This window comes from Cervus canadensis, chromosome 6, assembly GCF_019320065.1.
Source record: "Cervus canadensis isolate Bull #8, Minnesota chromosome 6, ASM1932006v1, whole genome shotgun sequence".
Classification (NCBI taxonomy): domain Eukaryota; kingdom Metazoa; phylum Chordata; class Mammalia; order Artiodactyla; family Cervidae; genus Cervus; species Cervus canadensis.
In genome coordinates, this window is record NC_057391.1 from 62,480,980 (window position 1) to 62,508,115 (window position 27,136).

The window sequence follows — 27,136 nt, forward strand, 5'->3', positions numbered from 1 at the left end:
TACAACTTTTCAGAGTGCATTCCAAATGTAAGGATTTTGTTGGCTAATAGAAGTCTTTGGAACCTGTATCTAAATTTGACAGCAGTCGTCAGTCAGTTTGTTCTTTAGGATGAATGATGACATGGGTTTGGGTCCCCATCCTTCGTTTGAACACTACAGTACTGCCCCAAAAAGCCCGGTCATTTCTTTCTTAACACTGCATTTTTCAGTGGGTGTCTTCTCTTGTTCCTCCTTCCCCAGCCATCCATTCCTCGAGGCGGGGAAAAAAAGCTTTAGGAAACTGCCAATGATAGTGTTTTGCTAATCCTATAAATATTTCTGTAAACTTGACTCCAGTGAGACATAATTTCGGCAATTGGAGTAATGGGCTTTCCTGCTGTTGCAGCCATCCAGAGTGCAAGCGCTCTGACTTGCTGAACAATTACTCCCACGTTCTGCCTCCCCACACTGTCATTAGTCTTCCCTGCTCTAGGTGTGAGGTTGTACGGAAAGGAACGTAAACACTGCCATTCTGTAATTAGCTGCCCCAAAGTTCAGCAGTGAAAAGAGCGAGAACACGTTTCTTTCCAGCACCTGGAAAAGCTGATGTGATTTGTTTGTGAACCCAGGTGGAGCTTGTTTATTGACAAACTGTTACTCTTCTGATCACCAGGTGATGTTTACACAATGAGATGGTAAATCCCTTCACACCTTTTAAAAAAAAATCCGTTCCCATATTTGCATGTGTTCTTAGAGAAAGGACCCCATAGTTAAGTGGTTGCCAGTTTGAAATGTAAAGAACTCAAGGAGCACTTAAGGAATAGAGCTTTATAGTAAAATAATTTAAAACATAAATTCTCTGATTTCCCCTGTGCAGCTTTGTTTATTGGGCCAGTTTAGCTCATGACTAATAGTCTCCCTGGCCTTCCTTTCCCTATTTTCTTTCCTGATTCATCTCTATATGTTGTACTTTTAAATGATCCCACTTCAATTTGATATCTCTTTGACTTCTGCTTAAAAACTTCTAGTTGTTTCTGAAGCATGCTAAGCAAAGTCTGTTTCAAACAATACCAAGGTTTGGTATTGTCATACTGGATAGCAGCTCTACTGATAGGTGTGTGTATGCATGTGTGTGTTGTGTATGTGTGTGAGTTGCTTTGTCCTTTTAGACCCAAGTTCCAGGAAGTCAGGATAGGTAGTAACTCTGCTTTAATTAACATCCTCTTTTAGCACCTGATGCAGGGTCATTAACACACTAAACGTTAGAGTTTATCTCCTTTCCATCAGAATTTCACTTTCCACAGGATACTATATTTCTTTCATGCTAATCTATATTTTAATGGCCTCTAAATTATCAATTGAGAGGATAATTAGTTCTAATTTAGCGTTAATGCTATGAACATAGAGTAAGAAGCTAATTGACATGGCAGGCTACCAACTAGAATTTTATGAACTAAAACTTTTTATCTCTTGCACAACAGTGAGTGAACTCATTATGCAAGTGCCATTTAGGAAGAAAAACTACTTTGCCTGCGGGTGTTCTCTACCTTGCGGATGCATCACTGATGGCTTGGCGAGGGCTTTGATGGTCTAAATAGAAGAGTTTACCTTTAAACCAACTTTGCAGAAGTTGGTCTAAAAACCTATAGGCATATTTGGTTGGCACATTTTTGCTTTCAATTGCATTTTTGTACCTACTAGATATAAGGAACTCCTATGGAGGCTGAAGTTTGTACCAAGCAGGAGAACATCCAGTAAATCTAGAATCTAGATTCTAGTAGAATTAACAACACATTCACTGAGCAGTGACTATTTTGTAAAACAATTTCATGTATGTGACATCATTTGATCTTCAGTATGAATTATTGAGGTCAAGGCAGGAATTTTTATACCCATTTTATAGTTAAAACAACCAAGGTTCAGGGAGTTGATATAACTTGTCTGTAATTATGTGGCTGGTTAAGTGATAGAGCCAAGCCAAGGACTTGAATCTGTGACTTCTGTTCCAGAGTTTTTTTTTTCCTGATCGCATCCTACTTTTCTCATCAGTTTAACCATATGATCTTCTTGTGTAATTTTAAGCAATTGCCATTTCCTTAAAAATTCAGAAAAATTACATAATCACAACCAAGCAAACTTATCATCTTTTTACCTTCTCACTCCCAGACCCCTGAGTTATCAGTACTGACTCTGTCCTCACTTAGGCTCAAAAAAACCAAAAACTGTCTTAGAAAAGGAGGTAAAAACGATAGAAAGCAAAGAAAATCAGGTCGAGGGGTGCTTCTGGGATTTTTTTTTTTTTTCATTTAAAGAAAAACTTAACTGCTGCCCAATATGTCAGTTCTCAGTTTAACCCAGAGTAGTTTTTCAAAGATGAAGCCTTTTAGTTACATTTGCTGCCCTCTGGCCGGTCTTAGCCTGCGCTAGTCTACCAGAATTTTCTTTGGTCGAGTTTAGATTATTTGGCACTTGCCTATCTGGTACACAATCCCTGGTTTGTGTTCAGGTGTTTTTCTTTTGACTGTGATTTACCTTTTCCATACTTTACTATTCCTTAGAAGCTCCACCAGAATGTAGCCAGGAAAACAAAGACGGGAAAATCTAGCAAGTCAGCTCTGCTGTGTGTGAGAGGCTCTGTCATGCTGTGGGCAGCATAGAAGTCACTGGAAGATGAAGTCTCAGGGTTCCAAGTCTGTTTCTTTCATCTCTCTCTGCCCTCCTCCAGTTGCTCTTAACCGCTGGGAGATGAGAGAGCTGAAGTTCTGTTTGTGTCCTTCTTTTAGTTTATTTGTAAACTGCAGGTCAAAAAGTAATATTATATATAAAATCCAGACTGGACAATTAGTTGTTTCATGCAGAGAGAGAGCTTTAAAGGAAATCAGCTGACTTCCTGACTTGCTGAATGAAGTGTGAGTTTTAGTTTCTATCCTGTTAGGAAATGACATGTGAATAGAATACTTGTATGAGCAGGCTTTTATTTTTGTCAATGACTGGAAACTTGTAAAATAAAAAAAGAGAAGTCTGTTTATTTTATTTTATTTATTTATTTTTTAAGTCTGTTTATTTTAGCATATCAAGATTCTTTTCTGGGAAACAAAGGCAGAGATGGCAGTTTCTGAATCCTTTGGTGGTCTCCGTCCTGAAATTCTGTTCCTTCTCTCCTTCTGCCCAGAGTTGTTGGGTTGCCATAGCAACATGACTCCTCCCCCACAACCTGTAAGATTAACTGGATACAGATTTAGCAGCCAAGTGAGGCCAAGATCAAAATCCAAATTTAGGGCACTGATCACAGAAAGTGGGGAGTCTGAGGCCAAGGACCACTCTGCGTCCCTCCATGAGCAGCATGTGGCATGATGGGCATTGTGTCCTGATGGCATCCGTGGCACTGCTCGGAGACCCGGATGGCCATCGTGTGCTCATCTGCCACACTGCAGATGGGATCGCATCCAAGATGAGAACTGGATAAGTGTGTGGAGCAGGAGTATTTAGGGCAGTGGTGTAACCCTATCTCAAATGAAATCACTGGAGCTGTGAAAGTCAGGCATGAGATTCTTGGGCAAGGAATGATGGAGAAAGGCAGTGAGTAGGTGCTGCAAAAATAAAGGCACTCTATGCCCAGGAATGCTTTCTAAGGGATTCTTAAGTGGTGATAACCATAATAACAATTGCTCACATTGATGGAGCACTTGTGCTGTGCTTAGTCGCTCAGTCGTGTCCGACTTGTTGCAACCTCATCAACTGCAGCCCGCCAGGCTTCTCTGTCCATGGGGATTCTCCAGGCAAGAATACTGGAGTGGGTTGCTGTTTCCTTCTCCAGGGGATCTTCCCGACCCAGGAATGGAACTGGGGTCTTCTGCGTTGCAGATGACTCTTTACCAGTTGAGCTACCAGGGAAGCCCACATTTAAATGATATCATACGGTATTTGTCTGGCTTACTTCACTTAGTATGATAATCTAAGTATAATCTAAGTATAATAATCACTTAGTATGTCCATCCATGTTGCCGCAAATGGCATTATTTCACTTTTTTTTTTAATAGCTGAGTAATGTTACATTGTGTGTCTGTGTGTATCTCAACACACACACACTTATATACACACACACCACATCTTCTTTATCCATTCATCTGTCGATGAACATTTAGGTTGCTTCCACGTCTTGTTAAAAAATGGGCAGAAGATCTAAACAGATATTTCTCTAAAGAAAACATACAGATGGCAGATAGTTGCGTGATGCTCCACATCATTATAATGATTATCAGTTCAGTTCAGTTCAGTCGCTCAGTCGTGTCCGACTCTTTGTGACCCCGTGAACCACAGCACGCCAGGCCTCCCTGTCCATCACCATCTCCCGGAGCTTGCTCAAACTCATGTCCATTGAGTCGGTGATGCCATCCAACCATCTCATCCTCTGTTGTCCCCTTCTCCTCCTGCCCTCAATCTTTCCCAGCATCAGAGCCTTTTCCAGTGAGTCAGCTCTTCGCATCAGGTGGCCAAAGTATTGGAGTTTCAGCTTCAGCATCAGTCCTTCCAATGAACACTCAGGACTGATCTCCTTTAGGATGGACTGGTTAGATCTCCTTGCAGTCCAAGGGACTCTCAAGAGTCTTCTTCAACACCACAGTTGAAAAACATCAATTCTTCAGCGCTCAGCTTTCTTCACAGTCCAACTCTCACATCCATACATGACCACTGGAAAAACCATAGCTTTGACTAGACGGACCTTTGTTGGCAAAGTAATGTCTCTGCTTTTTAATATGCCGTCTAAGTTGGTTATAACTTTCCTTCCAAGGAGTAAGCGTCTTTTAATTTCATGGCTGCAATCACCATCTGCAGTGATTTTGGAGCCCAGAAAAATAAAAGTCAGCCACTGTTTCCACTGTTTCCCCATCTATTTCCCATGAAGTGATGGGACCAGATGCCATGATCTTAGTTTTCTGAATGCTGAGTTTTAAGCCAACTTTTTCACTCTCCTCTTTCACTTTCATCAAGAGGCTCTTTAGTTCTTCACTTTTTGCCATAAGAGTGGTGTCATCTGCATATCAGAGAAATGCAAATCAAAACTACAATGAGATACTACCTCACACTAGTCAGAATGACCATCATCAAAAAGTCCACAAACAATAAGTGCTAGAGGGGGTGTGGAGAAAAGGGAACCCTCCTGCAGTGTTGGTGGGAATGTAAATTGATGCAGACACCATGGAAAACAGTATAGAGGTTCCTTAAAAATTAAAAATAGAGTTGCTGTATGATCTAGCAATCCTGCTCCTGGGCATATATCTGGAGAAAACTCTAATTAGAAAAGATACATGCACCTCAATGTTCACAACAGCACTATTTACAATAGTCAAGACATGGAAACAACGTAAATGTCCATCGGCAGATGAATGGATAAAGATGTGATGTGTGTGTATATATATATACATACTGGGAGTTGAAGTCCTAACTCCCAGTGGCTATGAATGTGACCTTATTTGGAAATGAGGTCTTTGCAAATGTAATCAAGTTAAGATGAGGTCATTAAGGTGGGCTCTATTCCAATATGACTGGTGTCCTTATCAGGAGGGAAAATGCCAAGTGAAGAGAGACACACAGGGTGAACGCCATGTGACGACAGAGGTGGAGATTGAAGTAATTGCGGCTGCAAGCCAGGGAACACCAAGGAAAGATTGACTGCCGCCATCAGAAACTGGGAAGAAACAGGGAGGCCTCTGCCCAGAGTCTCAGAGGGAGTGTGGCGCTGCTGACACAAGGGTTTCAAACTTCTAGCCTCTAGAACTAGAAAAGAGTAAATTTCTGTAATTTAAGCCACTCGTTTCGTTACTGCCACCTCGGGAAGCTAATACAAATACGTCCTTACTGTACCAGGTTCAGTCGATACAGAGGCACACGGTGATGCAGTGATATTCCCATTATGCTTCACCTCCCCGTTCCCATCTTATGGACAACTGGTAGTGACAGTTTGGTAGCTCAATGGTAAAGAATCTGCCTGCAATGCAGGAGAGCTGGGTTCGATCCCGGGGTCAGGAAAATCCCCTGGAGAAGAGAATGGCAACCTACTCCAGTATTCTTGCCTGGAGAATCCCATGGACAGAAGAGCCTGGTGAGCTACAGTCCATGGAGTCGCAAAGAATTGGACATGACTTAGTGACTGAGCATGCACTCACGCAATGACAATTTGTCTCCTTTCTGTGTGTGGATCTGTACATTCATTTTTATATAATGGGACTGTATTATGTGCATTTTACTGAAACTTTTTCTTTTTAAAGCTTACATGTGTATCTTAAAGATCTCTTTAAGTCTTTAGCGTTTTAAAAAATTGTAAAATACATATAGCATAAAATTAACCATTTTTAAGTGTGTGGTTCACTGGTATTAAGTACATTGACATTGTTGGGTAACCATCATCACCAGCCCTCTGCAGTGTTCATTTCATTGTAAAGCTGAAACTCTATCTATTAAACAAAAATTTCCCGTTTCTCTCCAGTCTCTAGCCCTGGGTAACGACCACTCTACTTTCTGACTTTATGAATTTGAACACTCTAAGTACCTCAAATAAGTGGAATGATACAGTATTTGTCTTTCTGTGTCTGGCTTATTTCACTTGACATATCCTTAGGTTTCATCTGTGTGTAGCATGCATCAGAATTTCCTTCCTTTTAGGATGGATTAATATTCCATTTATATGTTTACATTTTGTTTATTCATTCGTCTGTCAGTAGACTCTTGGGCTGCTTCTGCCTTTTGGCTATTGTGAATAATGCTGTGGTGGACATGGGGGTACAAATATCTGAGATCCTGCTTTCAATTCTTTTGGGTATATACCCAGAAGTGGAATTGCTAGATCATATGGTAATTCTATTTTTAATTTTTTGAAGACTTGCCATACTGTTTTCCATAGCAGCTGCATCATTTTACATCCCCACCAGCAGTCTACAAGGATTCCAATAACTTCACATCCTTGCCAACACTTGGGTTTTGTTTTTTTTCTATAGTAGCTGTCTTAATGGATATGAGATGATATCTCATTATAGTTTTGATTTGCATTTTCCTAATGATTAGTGATATTGGGCTTATTTTCATGTGCGTATTAATCATTTGCATATCTTTGGAGAAATGTCTATTCAAGTCTTTGCCCATTTTTTTTGGTAATTGGGTAGTTTATTTAAGGAGCTCCTGTGGATGGACATTAAGGATGTTACCAGTGGTTTTTTTCTTCTTTTAATTAGAAGCAGCACAGAAATATATCATCCTGCAATATATATCATTTCACATGTGTACAGGTTTATATTTAGAATGAATTCTTAGAAGTAGAATTGCTAGGTCAAATAGCTATGTATATGCCTTTAGGTATTGATTGATTTAGCCAACTGGCTGTCTGGAGAGGTTTACCACAATCCATAGTCCTAGTTAGAGTGTATAAGGGAAAGTCTGTGGGAGAGAGGGACAGGTTACTTTAGACTGAGTGATCAAGGAAGCTCATTCTGTGGATGTGACATTGAGATTAAATCCTAGATGCTAAGACAGAGCCAGCCCTGTAAGATCTAGGGTCACAACAGCTGAGGTTAAGCTACAAGGCAGAAGTGACCCTCGTGTGTTCAAAGGCATGAAAGCAGACCACTGTGGCTGAAGGCTGGTGAGTGAAAAAGAGGGTGCTAGGCTGTGAGTTGGCCTGGAAGGCAGAGTTCATATAGACCCTACTCAGGAGCATGCTCTAGATGAATGGAAGCCAGAAGAAGGAATAACTTTTGATTTTATGAGAGCTCTCGGGGCGTGAGGTTGAAAGTAAACAGTTGAGGACAGGTGGAGGGATGCTGGGAGATTAATCAGGAGCTACTGCAGTGACCCATGTGAGAAAGAGCGTGGTGTCTGCGTGCCTGGGGTGGTGGTAGAGATGGGGGCGGTGGAGCCTGCGAGATTTGCTAATGGATTGGACACACAGAACTCAGGAGCTGGGTTGGGGGCAGAGGAGAGGAAGACAGAGAGAGAAGCCTCAGATGATGGTGGCTTCTTGGTTCTGTTACTCACTAGAGGCATGACCTGAGACAATTATTTCACTTCTCTGTGCTTCACTGTTCTTTATAAAATAAGAGTAATTTCAGCATTCTCACATGGTGGTTCTGAATAAATGACTTAATATGTGTAAAATACTTTCAGTTTGGGACATGTTGAATTTGAGACGTTTATTATATCTCCAAGTCCAGTGTTGAATAAGCAGTTGGATGTACAAGTCTAGAATTCAAGAGAATGATTAAGGGTAGAAGTTTAAATTTAATTAAATTTGGAAGTTGCTTGCCTTAAGTATCATCTATGGGGCATGAGATTGTATGAGGTTACCGAGGGAGAGGGAGAAGATAGGGGAGAGACAGGGACTAAGAACTGAGTCATTTCAGTATCAAGAGTCAAAGAGTAGTGTAGGAACTAGCCAAGGAGGTTGAACTGGAGCCAGCAGTGAGGTTGGCTGAAAGCCAGGAGAGAATGGAGCCCTAGAAGCCAAATGAAGAAGGATCATTAAGGAGGAGAGAACGTCCAAAGCTTCTCATGAGTCAAGTGAGTGTCTTACACGGAGAAGCGATCTGACCGTCAGTCCTGTGTGTCCGCACAGAGGAGAGTGGAAGGAGGCCTAGTGGGTGCAGAGCTGTCAGTGGCGTCCTCGGAAGAGAAGGGAAGTCTCTTCCTCCAGCAGTCCTGGCCCCTCAAGGAGAAGAGAAATGAGCAAGGGTGGAAGGTAGCCTTGTTAAGGACATTGGATGACTTCTTGACCCTTTTTTGACACTGGTTGTCTGCAGAAGGTTCTAAGTGGCCTTTAAGGATTTCCAGCAGATGAAATTTCTTTTCCTTTTGTTTCATGTGCCCCTGAGGATCTCTTGAATTCTTGAAATTTTTATTAAGAATTCCTCGTATACCAATAAACAATGCCCAGACTCAATAGCCTCTGCTGACACATCTTGATTATGTTTAAGGAAGGTCTTGGGCAGCAAAACAGCTCAGTTATTGCAAAGTCCCAGTGTTGGTCGCTTTTTGCCAAATGGTCATCATTCATACATCCTTCCTTCCTGGAAGGGATATAAATCCCCAAGCTATTTTTGCTCCGAGGAGATTATGGCGCAACATATGGAGTCTTCACTCTCCAGGAGCAGAAGCAGAGTCTTGTCTTTGCTTGAGCAGGCCACTTGGTGAATGCCGCAGGTTTAGGGCAACTGTCATCCTCATGATTCATGGGTGACTGTATCTGGGAGCCGCAGCACGGAGCAGCTGGTCTGAGCATTCTAACCTGATGTTTCCCACAGTGTTGTTCATGGCATTTGCCCCATTTGTCTTGCTAAGATGGCTCTATTAATCCTACCCAAATTTCTGTGTACATTAATATTTTACCTTGAACCTACACAATCGCATTCTAGAATATTGACATTCTGAAGGTGACTATTTGGGGATAGGTATTATAAACTTTTGGGGCTTCCCAGGTGGCTCAGTGGTAAAGAATCTGCCTGCCAATGCAGGAGATACAGGAGACGTGGGTTCAATCCCTGGGTTGGGAAGATTCCCCTGGAGTAGGAAATGGCAACCCATTCTAGTATTCCTGCCTGGGAAATCCCAGGGACAGAAGTGGGCTACAGTCCGTAGGATTGCAAAGAGTTGGACATGACTGAGCATGCTTGCACGTTCAGTTACAAGCTTTTATAGATAGTCCCTCTTAACATAAATGTGAATAAATGTGAAAGAAAAAGAGAAGTTATAGTAAATTATCAAACAGACTGTTTGTTAAATTTCCTGATTTAAAAGCAGATTCGTCTATAAGTCAAATATTTCTACCAACAAGGACCTACTATATAGCACAGGGAACTATACTCAACATTTTGTAATAACATATAAGGGAAAAGCATCAGAAAAAGAATATATATGTGTGTGTGTGTGTGTGTGTGTATATATATATAAAAGCACACACACACTTTTTGCTGTGCTATACACCTGACACTAACACAACATTGTCAGTCAACTATACTTCAATAAAAATCATCAACAACAGAAAAGCTCCGTTTTCGTTACTATTCCTTGAGCAGTCAGAAAGGTTTCTCTGGGAGATTAAGCTGAAGAATTGACGCTTTTGAACTGTGGTGTTGGAGAAGACTCTTGAGAGTCACTTGGACCACAAGGAGATCAAACCAGTCAATCCTAAAAGAAATCAACCCTGAATATCCACTGGAAGGACTGATGCTGAAGCTAAATCGCCAATACTTTGGCCACATGATGCGAAGAGCCGATTCATTGGAAAAGACCCAGATGCTGGGAAAAATTGAGGGCAAGAGGAGAAGGGGACAACAGAGGATGAGATGGTTGGATGACATCATTGACTCAACGGGCGTGAGTTTGAGCAAAGTCTGGGAGATAGTGATGGACTGAGAAGCCTGGCATGCTGCAGTCCATGGGGTCGCAAAGCGTTGGACACGACTTAGCAACTGAACAGCAACAAGGAGACAGGCCAGTCACTTATTGTTTCAGGGTAGAGGATACTTTGAGTTATAATAGAATCCTGAAATTAATTTCTATTATCATGAAAACTATTGGTAATAATTCCCAGCCAAGCTAGAAATTGAAGAGTTAGTTTTATTTTCTGGATCCAGTGTCTACTGATGTTATGGCGGGTAGACATGTAGCCAGTTCTATTATAAATGCTGTTGTTGAAAAAACATTCCTCTCTATATTAGAAGGGTTGCTTTTACCTTTTAGCATTTACTATTTGTTAAAATCTGACCAGGTTGAGGTTTATTAACCTTAGGGCACAGAATCCCATTTCTCTCTAAACGGCTGAGCGAGGCTCGCGCACTAGAGGAAGGGGCATGGCTTAGCAGCTCTGTGGACTGTGCCAGCAATGACTTCAATCTGTCTCAGCCTCTGTTTCTTCATCTCTGTTATGGGGGAAATAACCTGCATCACAGAGGTATTGTGAGAATTGGATTAAATATTTCATGAGAAGCTCTTAGCACATTGCCTGGTGTGTGGGGGCGTGGAATACATGGCAGCTATTATTACTGTTGTCGCTGTGATCTCCTCTACCCTGCAGTCTCGAAGCTGCAAGACAAGAAACACTGCGGTTGAGCCTTGGTGAAATATCTCAGCATCTTTGTTTCTCGTGTGCGTTACGTGCTTGTCTAAAGCATCCTGTTCTCCTCTCGCTCTGCCTTCTCTTCCAGTGGAGGCATCAGGGTCGGGAGTGGGGGGACAGAGGGGGGAACCAGCCCTGCACGCGCAGGCCAGTCCTCACGGCCACTGCATTCTGGGTCACATGAAGCAGCAGCTGCCAAGGTGGCCTGTTGGGGGAGGGGGGCATCAGTGGTTCCCTCCTTCCCCCTCAGATAGCTCCTCTCCCTCTCAGACTCTGTCAGCACTTCTCTGCGGAGCCTGCTTCCCCATGTTCAGTCCTGCGGATTTTAGATTGTTTCTTCTCTGCTTTGGGATTGCCAAGAGGCCAGCTCATATCACACTACATCCATTTCCTCAGGATGCCAGTCGTGCCTGCTACTTGCCTGTGTTGATTAGATGTTTTAAATGTCAAGTCGGCGTTGATTAGAACACACACACACAGACACACACACACACACATGCTTACATGCTACTAGTTTCTAGTTCTAATACATCTGGCTCCTTGATGAGGATCTAACATGAAGAGATCTAACATGCTGCTATTGACAAATTTCCCCTTTAAAAGTGCCGAATCCTCAGAATTGTGTTTATTTTCATAGGATCTGTTTGGCCAAAAAGTCTGCATAAATTAGCTAATTAGAGCACAGTACTTGTGTTTGATTAAAAAAAATAATCATAACCTTTGCAGTTTGTTTTCCGTTTGCCTTCAGATCACCATGGGCAGACCTGTTACCCCAAGCAAGTCAAGGCAGAGAATGGCTTCTGTTTCCTTCCCCCAACTAAGCAAGACCACGTACCCTTTCCTTAGACATATTTTCTCTTCCCTATTCTTCTTTTCTTCCTTCCACTCTATCTCTTTCTGCCTCTCTGTGTCTCCTTCTGTCTCTCTTCCTCATTACAGTATCTGGCAGTTTCTGTGCCATGGATTTCCACCATTTACTCTGGTTTGTAAATTTGTTGCATGGCCATAAAGATCTGGAGCTAATCCCTGAAATCTCTTATCTCTGTTTGGGATGTAAGAGGTCCCAACTGACACAGAATCGATTATTTATTGATTTAGAAGTAGAAAAAAAAATAGAAAACAGCAAAGACATTGTCAGGATTTATAGATCTCATTTGGGTTGATGGGCTCTAAGACAAGTCTGTTTGGGGACTCACCACGAGGGAAACTGTTCCCAGCAGAAGGGGCTCCTTTTCTGAATTTAGACTCTTCCAGGGGGTCGTTTGATTGTGAAGAAGCTGGTGGCAGTTTTGTCTGCAGACTTTCTGGTTTCATTAGCAGTCTGGTGGTGACAGCTAGCTCTAGCTGTTTCCTCTTGTCGTTGCTCACAGGAATGGTGCTGAATACTCAGAGGTGGCATGAGGCTTTGGGATGGCAGCAGCTCCATCAGTGTGCCCTCACCCCGGCCCTCAATTGTCACAGTGGCAGGTCGTGCCTCCGAGAATAACACTGCTGATTAGTGTGCCTGCTGCACTGGGCAGTCTGTGGGGGAAATGCCACGGTCTAATCTCTGTTGATTTCCCAACAATTACATTCTCTTTGCTTCCTACTGGCCTTCGCCTTCCAGGCAGACTACGTTTTGTCTTCCATTATAAAGAATTTCATTTTGGTCTTTCCCACTAGGCTTCTCCCAGGTTGTTTTCAGTGTCCGTAACTTCATTCCAGCCCTGCTCTTGACCTTCACCTCTCTGTGTCTCAGCCTTTCAGTCCTGATGAATAAAAGTCTGCTTTTACTTCCTGATGCCTTTCTCCTTTCATTCAACAGTCTATCGAAAAGAAATGTACATGCTCAGAGGGAATTGCACTGTATGATGAATTAAAATGGGGATAGTAGTTACTTCTTGGGACTTCCCCAGTGGCGCAGTGATAAAGAATCCGCCTGCCAATGCAGGAGATGCAGAAGATATGGGTTTGTTTGATCTCTGGGTGGTGGCTCAGACGGTAAAGCATCTGCCTGCAATGTGGGAGACCCAGGTTCGATCCCTGGGTTGGGAAGATCCCCTGGAGAGAAGGAAATAGCAATCTACTCCAGTATTCTTGCCTGGAAAATCCCATGGATGGGCTCCAGTCCATGTAGTCTCAAAGAGTCAGGCACGACTGAGCGACTGAATTGAGCTGAACTGAACTGAACTGGTGAGGATCCCCTGGAGTAGGAAATGGCAACCCACTCCAGTATTCTTGCCTGGAAAATTTATGGATCAAAGAACTTGGCAGGCTGTATAGTCCATGGGGTCGCAAAGACTTGAACATGTTGAGCATGTGCATGCGCGCGCGCGCGCACACACACACACACACACGCACACACACACACACACACACACAGAGTTACTTCTTAGGGTTATTGTTAGATTGAACAAGGTAAAACATAGAAAGTGCTCAGAATAGTTTTAGATACCTGGCCTTCACTCAGTAAGGGCATCATCATTGTCACTTCTTTCTTCATCACCAGCATCACCAATAATTCTGGGTCTATAGGCAGAGACCACTTGTAATTTTGATATTATGATTATGTGTGGCCCTGCATATCATAGCAGGTCTCCTCTGAAACTCATTTCATGTGGTACCAGTTTTCCCTTCTTTTATTTTTGACTTTCAAGGACTAGTCTTCTTATTCTTTCTTTTCTGTACTGTTTTACCTTGCTTATTTACTTACTACATCAGATTTGACAAACCATGTTGTAAATTAAACTGCAGTTAATCCGTAGAACAACATGGTGTGATGGTGCATTCCCCCCTCCATTTTGCATATGATAACATTTTGGATCAGAGAGAGTACATGTATTGCTTACCATAACTAGCCAATAAAAGGCATCCCCAAGATGCAAACCCAACTCTTCTGACTTCAGGTCCAGTGTAGTTTCCATGAGGAGCCCTTTGTGTGTGTGTGTGTGGAGAAGCAATAACATTTAATTTTCTAACCTAGGCTTTAACTAAGACATCAATAAATTTTGAGTTCCTGGAAGGTAGATATTAGTTCTAAATGCATATTAATTTCTAAAATAAGATATTAATTTCTAAAATGCATAAATCTAATCTTCTCCCAGCACTATGGCTTGAGCTACTTACCAGGTTTCTTTTCTGATATCCCACAGCAGGTAGAAGACTAAATGAGGCTTTGTCTAGGCTGTAGAGTAGTCTTCAGTTCAGTTGCTCAGTCGTGTCCGACTGTTTGTGACCCCGTGGACTGCAGCATGCCAGGCTTCCCTGTCCATCACCAACTCCCAGAGCTTGCTCAAACTCATGTCCATTGAGTCGGTGATGCCATCCAAGCATCTCATCCTCTGTTGTCCCTTTCTCCTCCTGCCTTCAATCTTTCCCAGCATCAGGGTCTTTTCCGTTGAGTCAGTTCTTCGCATCAGGTGGCCAAAGTATTGAAGTTTCAGCTTCAGCATCAGTCCTTCCAATAAATATTCAGGACTGATTTCCTTTAGGATGGACTGGTTGGATCTCCTTGCAGTCCAAGGGACTCTCAAGAGTCTTCTCGAACACCACAGTTCAGAAGCATCGATTTAGGGGAGTATGATACATGGGGACACTGTGAGAAGTACTAGGTAATATCTGAGAACTGGAGGTGGGTAGAGAGAATCCTAAGGATGGAGGAGCCTGGTGGGCTGCCGTCTATGGGGTCGCACAGAGTCGGACAACACTGAAGCAGCTTAGCAGCAGCAGCAGCAGCAGCAGCAGAGGTAACACAGAAACAAGAGCTGGTTCTGCAAACAAGATATAACTGCTGCCCTCAAATTGGTCTAGCCTTGGCTGTAAAAGAATCCTTTTGAATTCATCTGGTGATGACCTGGCCCCAAATCCAGGAATGTCTTTGCCTTGCTACCTAGATAGCAATGGAAACCAGGTTCATTCATTCATTTATTCATTCATTGGCAGACTTTCATCCAATATCAGCTGTGTGTCTGGTGCTTTGTCAGTCATGAAATAACAGGAATGAAAGATCTTATCAAGTGGATGATCCAGCTTCCTGGTGCCTGGGTAGGGAGAGGAAGGAGGGAGGGGAGGAGAAAGAGGAGAAAGGGCAGAAATTCAGATGAAGAGAAAAGCATTCTGAATCAAGGAGGAGGTAAATCTGCTTTAATCAAACCTGCAACCCTTGCCTTTCTGAGTATGGTGTCATAAGCTGGTGAGCACTAATAAATACTAGGAGATGTATCACACAGTGTCACTGGCCTGCCAGAACCTCTAAGTGATGGAGAGCCCAGCAGTGAATCCAGCAAGCAGTTGGAAAGCCCTGGACTGTGAAGAAAAACAACTCCCTTTCCTCAAAATCTCAAGTCAATGTACTGATTCAACTATATCTTTAGTTCCTCTAATATCTGAATAGGAAAGCATATGTTCAGGAAGAATAAAGCATTGAGTCAGCAGCAACTGGGTAAAAATCCCATAAAAAACAGGCAAGAGCAGGGGTGTCAGAACCTTGATCCAAGAACTCTATTCCTTATAGAAGACACACACACACACACACACACATATATATATATATATATTAAAATGAAGTGTTATTCAGCCATAAAAAATGAAATCCTGCCATTTTTTACAACATGGATGGATTTAAGGGCATTATGCTGTGAGATAAATGAGATAGAGACAAATAGCATCTCACTTATGATTTCACTTATATGTGGAATCTAAAAACAAACAAATAAAACAAACTCAGAAAAAAAGATCAGATTTGTAGTTACCAGAGATAAGGGTGAAGTGGGAGGAGTAGGTGAAATGGGTGAAGGTGGTCAAAAGTTACAAACTTCCAGTTATAAGATAAATAAATCTTTACTATGGACATAATGGGGGAGTAGTGTACAGCATGATTACTATAGTTAATGTTGTTGTTTAGTCACAAAGTCATGTCCAACTCTTTTGCGACTCCATAGACTGTAGTCTGCCAGGCTCCTCTGTCCATGGAATTTTCTAGACAGTAATATTGGAGTGGGTTGCCATTTCCTTCTCCAGGGGTTCTTCCCAACCCAGGGGTCGAACCCAGGTCTCCTGCATTGCAGGCAGATTCTTTACCGCCAAGCCTAGGGAAGTTGTAGTTAAACAATACTGGAAACACACTAAGAGAGGGGATTTAAAAGTTCTCAGAACAAGAAAAAGTTTGTAACTGTGTGATGATGAATATTAACTAAACTTACTGCTTTGTTCATTTCCCTGAGAGTGTGTGTGTGTGTGTATCATATCATTATGTAGTATAACTGAAATGAATAAAATGTTATATGTCCATTATATCTTAAAAAAAATTTTTTTTTACGTGAACCATTTTTAAAGTCCTTTTATTAAATTTGTTACAGTACTGCTTCTGTTGTTTATGTTTCAATCTTTTGGCCATGAGTCATGTGGAATCGTAGCTCCCTGACCAGGGACTGAACCTGCACCTCCTGCATTGGAAGGCAAAGTCTTGACCACTGGACCGCCAGGGAGGTCCTTCCATTATATCTTAATTTTAAAGAACTCCATTCCCTGTTCTGTTGACTTTACTTCTGCTCTTCAAGAAATCTGAATTTGAAAAAGAAGAACTATAGGAAAGGGGAAAAAAGAAATACATTCTTCAGAATTGTTTGCCCTAATTGTGAAACTCACTGAGTAAGCTCATTATTGGTCTAACTCCATGCAAAATGGATCGACTATGAATCTTCTTCTCTAGTAGTTGGTCACAGCCAGTGCATGCCTCACACCCAAAAATCCAAAGCTGCTCCTTTGACTTTGTTCCTAAACCAGACTTCTGCAAATGTCTGCCCTTTGATGGAAGTACCAGCCTGGAGCTAGGAGGTCTCCTAGACCTGAAGATTTACAGCCTGAGCTTTCAATAGGTTGTTGTTATCATATCCAGAAAGCATTTTAAAACACCCTCAAAATGCCTTGACAATGGGCTTAGATAGTTTAATTTCCATTTAAGCCGGTAGGCAGGGGTTGGTATGCTGTTTGAAGTTTTGTGGTATTATAAGACACTCAGAGAAGTATGCGTGGCAAAGTATTCCAGGTATGTTTAAATTGTCAGTTATTGCTGATTCTGTTGTGCCTTCAAAGGGTGTTTGTATTACAGAGGTCACAGGGATTTTACACATTTCTTCTTTAGAGAAGAGAATAGTGGAAAACTACCTTCTCTAGAATTGAAAAGAAATTAGTTACAGATTTGTTTTTCTTTTTCACTTTTGGCTTAGAGAAGAGAGGCCTCTCCTCTGGGGGGAAGGAGAAGACAGGGTCTCTAATGGAGCTGGGGGCCCAGGGAAGGGGCTTCACGCAGGCTGGGAAGGCAGGCAGGCCCACCAGGGACCCATTAGGACAAGCTCTCATTTTGGCAGTGAGCTGGCGACACAGTCAGAGGTCACTTGGGTGATCTGGAGATTTGAGAGCAAACCATGATGACCAGCCATGATGCAGGGGAGGATAAAAACGAAGTCTCTTTCAAGCTTCTTTGTCCTATTGCTGGGAGAATGAGATGGAGAGGTGTGCCTTTTCTAAGGTTACTAACTTGTGGTAAATGCAGATTTTCCCAAAGGTAAGCCCTTGTTATCAAATTTCGGGGAGGATGCTATGGTTGTAATAGATTGAAAATAGCCAGGAATTAGTGTGACAGGTTCTAAATTATACTTAGTTTATGAATTTAAATTTGACTTGATGATAGCTAACTTTTATTGAGTGCCTGTTATGTGCCAGGCATTTGGCTAGATACTTGACATAAATGATTTCGTTTCATTCTTACAGTTCCATTGAGTAGGTAGATATTGTTTTCAATTACAGTATTACAGATGAGAAAAAGAAAGCATAAGAGGTTATATGCAGGGACTTCCCTAGGGGTCCAGTGGTTAAGACACTGTGCTTCCTTTGCAAGAGGCACGTGTTTGATCCCTGTTCTGGAAACTAAGATCCTACATGATCCATGGCGCGGCTAATAAATAAATAAATGAACAATAGAACCATTCATTTAAAAAAAAAGAGGTTACATGCAGTTAGTGACATAGTTAGGAAGTGGAGGAGTCAAATTTAGGCAGAAAATTGCTGAATCCCTGATTTAAGCCCTCCCATTGCTGCCTCCACAGGTGCTCTGCACAGACCATCATTTAAGCTCAGGGTTAATTACAGTGTTCACCTTTAGTTATAAAGGAGTTACATTTTTGTAACACTGTAGTAACTTTGTGATTATGATTCAGACCTTAGATTAACTCATGAGTGGTGTTGTAGAATCTATGAGGGAAAACATGATATGATAAAAAAAAAAAGCATAAACCAAGATACCCAAGAAATGAGGATGAGCCTGGTTTCCAGTATCAGGAATTCTGATGCAACAGGCAAATCCTTTAACCTCTCAGGATCTCAGCTTCTTCATTTACAGCTTGACTCAGTTGTACCAGTTGAGAACCTCTGTTTTCTGGTGATCACATGCTCAAATGGTAGGAAAAGTTAGCTGAAAATGGTACCTAGAGTTATTAAGTAACATTCAGTGAAAGGATATGAAAGGTTAATGTCCAATAATATGAATTATTTTTAAGTTAACTTATTTGATTTCTATCTAGTACAGTTAAAAGAGAGTTATACAAAATATCTACAATATTAAATTTGAATAGACCTCCAGGATTCAAAGGGAAAAAGTAATAGTCTTATTTCTCTGCCTCCCAACCCCGAGTCACACTACCCAGATGTAACTACTGTTGGAAATTAGCTCTGAATATACAGCTATGCAACACATCTTTTGTGTGAATTTATAAAAGACTCTGCTAGTTTCTTTAAATTATCTTAATTACAAAAACAGTATGTGACTATATATACTTGGTAAAAAAAAAAAAAAACCTTTGAACAAAACCTGTTTGTAAAAAAAGCACAAGACTTTATGCATACTGAATTTTATTTTCTTCCACCAAAAACTGAATCAGGTGCTCTGCTGGAGAATATATTTGAATTGTGAAAATATAACTGTCAACATTATGGAAGCATCAAAGTATTAAAGTAAGCTTTCCTTTTGTTTTAGATCTTTTAAAAAATGACAGTAAAAGTCATTTAAGGCTTTCTTGCTTAAAAAAACTTTCACATGATGATTCAAGTTTTGAGAATCCAGAATACTTCTCTGTTTCCCTCTAAATGAGTTTTGACTGCTAAGAAGTATTAAGTTTTGAAAAACCTCTGGAGAGGATTTCCTGTATCTTTCTTTTTTGTTTTTCATATAGCTGGTAGGATTTTGTTATATAATTCTGTGCTTCTTTGTTTTCCACAACAATCAAAAGTAAAAATGTATTGGGGGCTTTCCTAAATTAGCTGCAATATACGATCCTTTGTATTGTTACTCTGTGTCTCATCATAAATCAGTAACTCTTCCTGTAAAGTCCAAGTAAATGGAACCGTGTGATTTGGGGCTGTATGATATTGACTCTATTCTATATGTAGATAGAATGCGTGGTTCCAGGGTTAGCTCCTCTAAATGACCCTCTCTGCCTTAGAGCCACAGAGGTGCCCCCTTCCTGGGTTCTGCTTACATCATTAACAGCACCACTAATTTTCACATCAGAGAGTCAAGTCTTAGTGAGGGAGGCTGAATTCATATCATGCAATTATACAGGTGAGAGCCAGTTGAAGATACTATTAATATTAATACTCCCTGTCCAAGAGGAGGCCTAATGAATGGCTTCTCTGCTTGGGCTACCCCAGATTCAGGGCCCACCTCTGAATTCCAGCTACTGAGGATAAAAGGGCAGAGATCTTAATGATCTGAAAGTGTGGAATGTGTGTACCCACCTTATTTGTTCACTGGGATGATGAACCTTTAAGCACTCAATGTAAAATAATACCCACATGTGCTTTCCATTATAAGTCTTTCTTCTCTCTCTATTATTGTTTTGTTTTTCAGATTTTTGAAAAGACTAGTATGATTAGTTATATCCTGCCCGTTTAACCACTTTCCACATTTCACTTTTTAAATGAAATCATCTTTCTTGCATTTAACTAATGGAAAGTTATTCAACTTGCCAAGCAAGGTTCCACTGTCCCTGAAATAAATTTTCCAAAGAACTGGAAACTCTATGCAGCTTTCATACAAGAAGCAGAATGGAAATGTTCAAATTTATGTTACACTGATACATATTTTCCACAGTTTGATATTTAAGTAATATCCATCACATTGTATCTGAAGATACTCATTTGACTCTGTAAGAAGAGCCGTTGCATTCAGAATTTCTCTTTCATCTCGCTTCCAACTTCCTCAAGGATTGAAGTTTATTCTGTTTACAACTATTTAGAATAACTGATATCAGCAGCAGGAGCAGCAACTGACATTAGTGAGTGATTATGTATCACTCATTGCTAAGAGATGTACAGGTCTGTTCTCATTTGATTATCACAACAATTCTATGAGGAAGACAGTTATTATTTTCTCTGTTTTACAGATGCTTAAACTGAGAATGATGAGGGATTAAATAACTTGCCCAAGGTCCTTGGCAAGTAAGTGGCAGAACCAGAACTCAGATGCAGGGTAATTCCAAAGCCTAAGTGCTTTCCCACTGTGCTACCACCCTTATTAAAACATACTCTTTAAAGAGTTCTTTGTGCTTGGCATCATTAAGTATCGACCCCACCCCCAAAAGCTTTCGATCTAAAATACTAAACCTTATTGAGCAGATAGTAAGGACGTAACAGCTGAGCAAGCACTGAAAGAGATAGAAACTGAATTAGAATTCAATTCATGGAGTAGCTGTGCTGTTTGACAGAGTGCCCACCAGTCACATGTGGCCACTGAGCCCTTGAAATGTGACTAGCGCAGCTGAGGAATTGTAGTTTTAGCTTTATTAAATTTTAATTAATTGAAATGTAAAGAGCCACATGTGGCTAGTGGCTGTCATACTGGACAGCCTAGGGACAGAAGAAGGCAGTGGAAGGATTAGGTAACAGGAGGAGGAATGGAGCTGACATGCATGGACCCGAACTTGAGTGTAGAAAGAAGCCCTTGTCAGCCCTCTGGAAGGACACTTGTTACGGCAATATGAGGAAGCTACAGGGCAACTGGGGGAGGTGTGGGGTTTCATACATGAGATGAGTGGGGCAGACGACACAAGGCTGAATAGAGGGAACGAGAGGCAAGGGCAAACCGGGACTTCTGTGGTGGGGAACGTGGCAGGATTTGGCAGCTGACTGACTGTGGGTTGAAGTACAGTGGAGGTTGGCAGCTACTTCAAGGCTTCCAGCCTAGTGATGGAAAAACAGCTCCTTTCTGCAGTGTCTAATTTATGTTGGCAGAGGGACATCTAGCTTGAGATGCCTTATAGACAGAGTGTGTATCCTAAGGCTATATCTGAAAAGCAGGTTGGTAGATAGATGAATAGATTTAATGTTTACACAGAAATAATATTTAATCCATGTACCACAGAAAACATGCAGAGTTATTTAAAAAATAGTAGGATTTTAAATAGTAGGATTTAAACAGCATTTAAGAAATAGTAGGAAAGTCAGTGAGTGGAGTGGGGTGAATAAGGCAAAGAGTGGAAGGAAATGTAGTTAGAGTGGTAGTTTTTACAGGCTGTGGGGCTGTCAGGAGCTGCCTGGTCCATGTAAAACTTTGGACTATATTCTAAGTGTAATGGGAAGCCTTTGGAAAGTTTGAGAAGGAGTATAGGTTTCATTTTACTTTGTGAATGACCACTCTGAGGTGGTCTTCTCACTTAAGGACAGACTTAAGTGAAAGTATAAGGGTGGAACTAGGGAGCTTAGATAGGTTACTCTAGTATTCTAGGTGAGGGGTGCTGATAACTTGGACCAGCGATAACAATGGTGGACGTGGAGACAAGTGGGTGGGTTCTGGAAATATGTTTTCAAGGCAGAATGATTCTGTTGATTGTCAGAGGAAATATGTGGTGTGAGTGATAGAAAGGAGTTGGGAGTGATTCTAAGCTTTTCCCATGAGTGTTACCGTTTATTGAGTTGGGGACCTCAAGAATTCAGTTTTGGACATACTAAGCTAGAAATGCCCATGAGACATCTTAGTGGGACTGTCTGTCAAGTGGACAGTTGAACATGTGATCCTGGAGTTGTCCCGTGACTTGACGAGTTGTGGTTTATTAGGTTTTAGGGGAAAGGAGGAGCTAGAAGAGGAAGAGAAGATGGACAAGAGTATTCATGAGTGGGACAGAGGTTTCAGGAATTGGGAAGTGGCAGGATCCTGTTTTGGGATGGACCCAGGAGAGGAATATGCCATTCCGATTGTGATGTTGAAACAGAGAAGATGTTTTTGAAGAGACAGGCATGGTGTGGTGGTGATCACTGGGAGAGCCCACGCTGGGAAGCTTTGGTGTGGTTCTCAAAGGATGAGAGGGAAGGGAGAGAGAGCGGGCAGGCAGAACTCAAGATTAGCCCTGTGCCAGCACCACGACGGGGTGGAAGTCGGGTTGTCACTTGACTTTGTCACAGTGCAAGGCAGTTTTTGCCTGTTCCTTGTGCATGAAAGCATTTTTAGGCTATTTAATCAAATTTTTATGCCTCAGGGTGGAATAACAGAGTGGGAAGTGTTGATTTAAATTGTTTTTTCAAGCAAGCATAAATGTCAGAATTTAGGAGAATTGTATGCTGAAAAAAGATTAGTTTATTTTAGAAGGGGGAACTTTTTTCCTACTTTTTCTCATTTGCCTGAAGTATTTGTCACACATAATCATCTTGCCTGCTTTTATAATGCAGGATTTCCATTTACATGAAAATATATATTTCATATTTTTCCCATTAAAATGGCCAGTGTTGATATATTTGGTACTCGTTCCTAGTCTGTTCAGACTTTTAGCCATTGGAAAGAACAGCTATTAAAAGGAACAAGGTTTTGTATTATAATCACTGACTTCTAATGTACAAATAGGGTAATGGAGGGGTCATCGAGAACTCTAAGGAGATGATTGTTACAGAAAGAGCTCTCTTGTCTTCCCGCTTACCTCCTGTGTGGTAGTTCACTGGCAGGTAGACAGAAGAGAAGTGAAGGAAAGTGAGTTAAATCAGTCAGACTCACAACTTTTATCATATGAAACAGGGGTCCCCAACCTTCTTGGCACCAGGGACCGGTTTTGTGGAACAGTTTTTCCGTGGACTGGGGTTGGGTATGGGAGTGAGATGGTTTGGGGATGATTCAAGCACATTACATTGTGCACTTTATTTCTATTATTATTACATTGTGACATATAATGAAATAATTATACAACTCACCATAATGTAGAATCAGTAGGGCACCGCTGATCTGACAGGAGGCAGCGCTCAGGCAGTAATGTGAGCTATGGGGAGTTGTAAACAGAGATGTAAACACAGATGAAGCTTCTCTAGCTTGCCCACCACTCACTTCCTGCTGTGTGGCCCAGTTCCTAAACGGCCATAGACCAGTGCCAATCTGTGGTCCGGGAGTTAGGGACCCCTGAGATAAAAGACTTGGAATAGAGGGTTTATATCTTGTTTATAGCGAAACCCTGACATCACTATGGACTCGCTCGTCCATCCCGTTCCTGAACCTGTGTAAGTAATTAATAGTTGCCTAAATAGATAAAATTAGAATTCCTTCCCCAAGTCCTGTTTATAGGCAAGGATCTCTCTGTTAGTGGCTGGTGTTTTCCCTTCTTGCACTTGTTGGAACGGTCCCATTGTCAAAGCTCTTGGGACACTGATCGGCAGTGACTCAGTCTTGTCCCCTTTTGTCTCATTATAGTAGCTCCTGTGACTGGGCTACAATTCTGTCTTGTGGGTTGGCAGTAGGGAAGAGGACTTCCTTCCGACGTTCGTGCTCAAGCAGCTGTTTCTCCCCAAACACCAGTCTCCCCAACCCCCAGCTGGTCCCTCCCTGCTGAGAAGCCAAAATATACCCAAGTCACTGCTAGACTGAGTTCATCCCATGAAAGTGCAAATGACAGTGATGCCTTTTCCCAGCATCAGCTTTTATCCTGTTTATCAAGAGCTTGTTTTGTCATCCTTCTTCCCTTCCCCTATAAATAATCCATTTCCCCCCATCAGACTTGCAGAACAGAGGCATGCCCATGTCGTAGGCTTGCACTGAGTGTTCTTTCAGTGGTTTTCAACTTGCTTGGCCTTTTAGTTCTTTTTTTTTTTTCATCCCTATCAGAATCTCCAGACTGAGGTCATGGAAGGTCAGAGTTAAAACCGATACTGCCTGAGTGCTTTTCATCTGAAAACGGATCTCTGTGCTTTCTGGAGATCGCAGAAGTTTTCCCCGGTCTGTGATGACCCTTGGCACACTTTTGCTTCACTATTTCCATTTCAAGATTTAGAGGCTGTGGTGATAGGGAGGAACTATAAATAAGAACAATCCCGAGAGTGATAGGAGGAGCTCAGATGGTCCTTAACTTTCTGGTCTTTCTCTTGGTTTAGAATTCCTCAAGACCTATTGTAGTGACTTATTTCATTTGACTCAGAATACCAGACCTTTAGAGCTCCTTCTGTCACTTACAGAAAGGACTCATGACTGTGGTATCTGTCAACTCACTGCTTATTGAAATGTCTTTTATTATAAAGTAAAGAGGGGGTGAAGTGGACACTAACTTAATGATATTTTACACACACACTTAATTGCCCTGAGGGAGTTCAGTTACATTAGTCGTAACATAAAATGCTTGAGTTCTCTGCTCTTCTTTTTTTGACAAGTTCAGTTGTCATTTAACAGATTTTCCTCATGGGAGGTAAGTTTGTGCTTTCTAAGGATGAATGAATGCCTTGCTACTAAATTGGTAGGTTGGAATTTAAATGTATTAAAAGAGTTAATTCTTTTAAAAAACTTACTAGTAGATATGCACTACGTACAAAGAGATTTTGAAAATAATCTACTCTGGATGATTAATATGTATATGTAGTCATGCTGATAGCTTAGTTGAGGTATCTGTGGTGTAAATATTGATGCCATCTCCTTAAGTAAGGAATACTATACATATGTGTATATACATATATATTCTAAAGTAGAAATATGTTCATCATAACCTTTCTTTGATCTCCGAGGGCATCCAAATTTGGAAGGGCCTTTGATATCCAAATAGAATCCTAGGCCTGGGCTTCTATATAGACATCTGAGGCAATGCCCAAGCACTTTTGTGTGCCAACTTTAGTAATTGTCTTCACTGTCCAGAACATTATTGCTTCCAGCTAATTCATCTTGCTCCTCTTTGCCTCCTTCTTCCTTGTGAGGGTTTAAAAGATCCATTGTACTTAGGTGTGAAAGTCTCCGCAAGTTCACACCACTGATTGTAGAAAGAAAACCACAAGTTTGCACTTCTACCCTTTCTCTTCATTCCTAGCCTATGCTAAACCTCTGAGGATCTATAACCACCTCCTAGGATGGTCTGGAATTCTTCTGGTTTCAGTGGACCAGAGAGAACTGTGGCAGTCAGACCCCCCACGGCCTATTTCCTAGCCATACAGTCAAAATGGTAAAAGAATGAGACGGTCAGATCCCTAACCTTTCCCTGCCTTTGCTTTATATGAATCACAGTGATCTTTGAGTGAAAGAATGTAGCTCACCAGTGTCATTTGGGATCTTCTAAAGTAGTAGGAAACTCTGCATTCTTCACACCAACTTGTGGCATAGCAGCACATTCCTCTGCGATGAGGTGGAGGAGCGCTGGTGGCCGGCCTGGGATTTGTAGGGCTGGGGCGGAGAGCTGCTGTTTAAAAATACATTTAATTATATTCCTTCTCTGCAGTAATATTGATACCATTTTTAGCCCATTACAAATACTGTGATTTTCATTTAAATCATGTCCATTATCTTATTGACCTAGTTTTTATTTTGTAATCAAAATGTTCTATTTCTGGATAGCTTAGCCCAGAATTTTTTTTTTTTTTTTAAGGCTATGGACCCTTCCTGGAGTTTTTTCTTCCATATCTGTCTATAGATGGGCTGTCTCTGCGTTCACTGAATTAGAGAAAACGATACTCTCTTATTCTCTTTCAGGGTGCAGTTTTTCTCTATTTAATTTGGCAGGGTACCACAGGACCTCACATCTGGTGACTTTTTTTTTGGTGAATGGATGGTGGGAGAGTTGAGAAGTTTTACTCGTGTTCAAAATGAGAGGCAGAGGTCTCGATGATCTTTTTCCCTCTTTCCTTGCTGTCTGTCTGCTCTTCTGTCCCCTCTCTCTCTCCAGCTTTCTCTTCTTTTTCTTCACTCCCCCTCCATATGCTGTCAACATCTTGCAAAGTCCACCTCACTTCGGCTCTCTCTTCACATGCTTTTGATACTCACAGGGTCCCACTTCTTATAGGTCTTGGCCTTCTCTGTGTTTCTTTCCCTCCTATTTTCTTCCTGGTCTCCTCCTAACCTTCTCTCTCTTGCTGTCAGCAGTACAAGCCCCCCTTCCTCATTTCTCTTCTCTGACTGGAAGCTCATTCTGGGGAGATCCCCTCTGGAGGTGTTCTGAGGGCTCTGTTCCTGGGGCTCATCTTTCATCAGTGTCTACTAGGGACTTGAGACCCCTGAAGAACTCCCCACTTGACCCTCAAAGTTTTCTTTCAGTATTATTTCTCACAGTCCTTGACACAGGAAGGTAGTGTGTTCTTTTCTCCAGACAATGAACAGAATCATGGAATTTGGGGATTCAGAGTGGCCAGCAGCCTCATTTTGCCGATCAAAGTAGACCTGAGAATGGTTTCTACCAAGATTCTGAGGCAATCTAATGGCAGAACCATAGCAACTATCCCATTTCCTGACTCCTTTTTGGTGGTGGTGGTGGGGGGGAGGGTCTCTTCTTATCACCCTCTTCCTTAGCCAGGAAGTCATGAAGATATTTTATCTGGTTCCTGTTAGCACTAATTTCTCTCAGTCATCGTTAACCTTCTCAAATATTGTTCATCTTGAATGACATTTTAGAGTAACTGAGTCTTAAATGTGTCACTTTCTTGTCAAAAGAATACACAAAAGATGAAGTGCAGTGACAAGAGTCTCTCGCTGAGTTGCTGGGGATTTTCTCAGGAATGCTTTTTTGCTCCAGGTCACTTCTGTTGATGTATTCATTCCTAAGAACTGGTAGATGATTATGACATACAGTATTCTAGCTT

The 27,136-nt window shown here is 41.6% G+C and overlaps 1 protein-coding gene and 1 long non-coding RNA gene across 4 annotated transcripts in view; one reads left to right on the plus strand and one right to left on the minus strand.

The window, feature by feature from the left end:
- The window catches only part of SAMD4A (sterile alpha motif domain containing 4A), a 222,191-nt gene that overhangs the window by 58,914 nt on the left and 136,141 nt on the right, over positions 1-27,136 (plus strand). The window lies entirely within an intron of this gene.
- Positions 15,006-25,727, minus strand: LOC122443668. Its single transcript, XR_006270083.1, has 3 exons — positions 25,601-25,727; positions 23,294-23,358; positions 15,006-15,102 (listed from the first exon to the last, which is right to left on the minus strand). It is a non-coding gene; the product is annotated as an uncharacterized LOC122443668 (long non-coding RNA).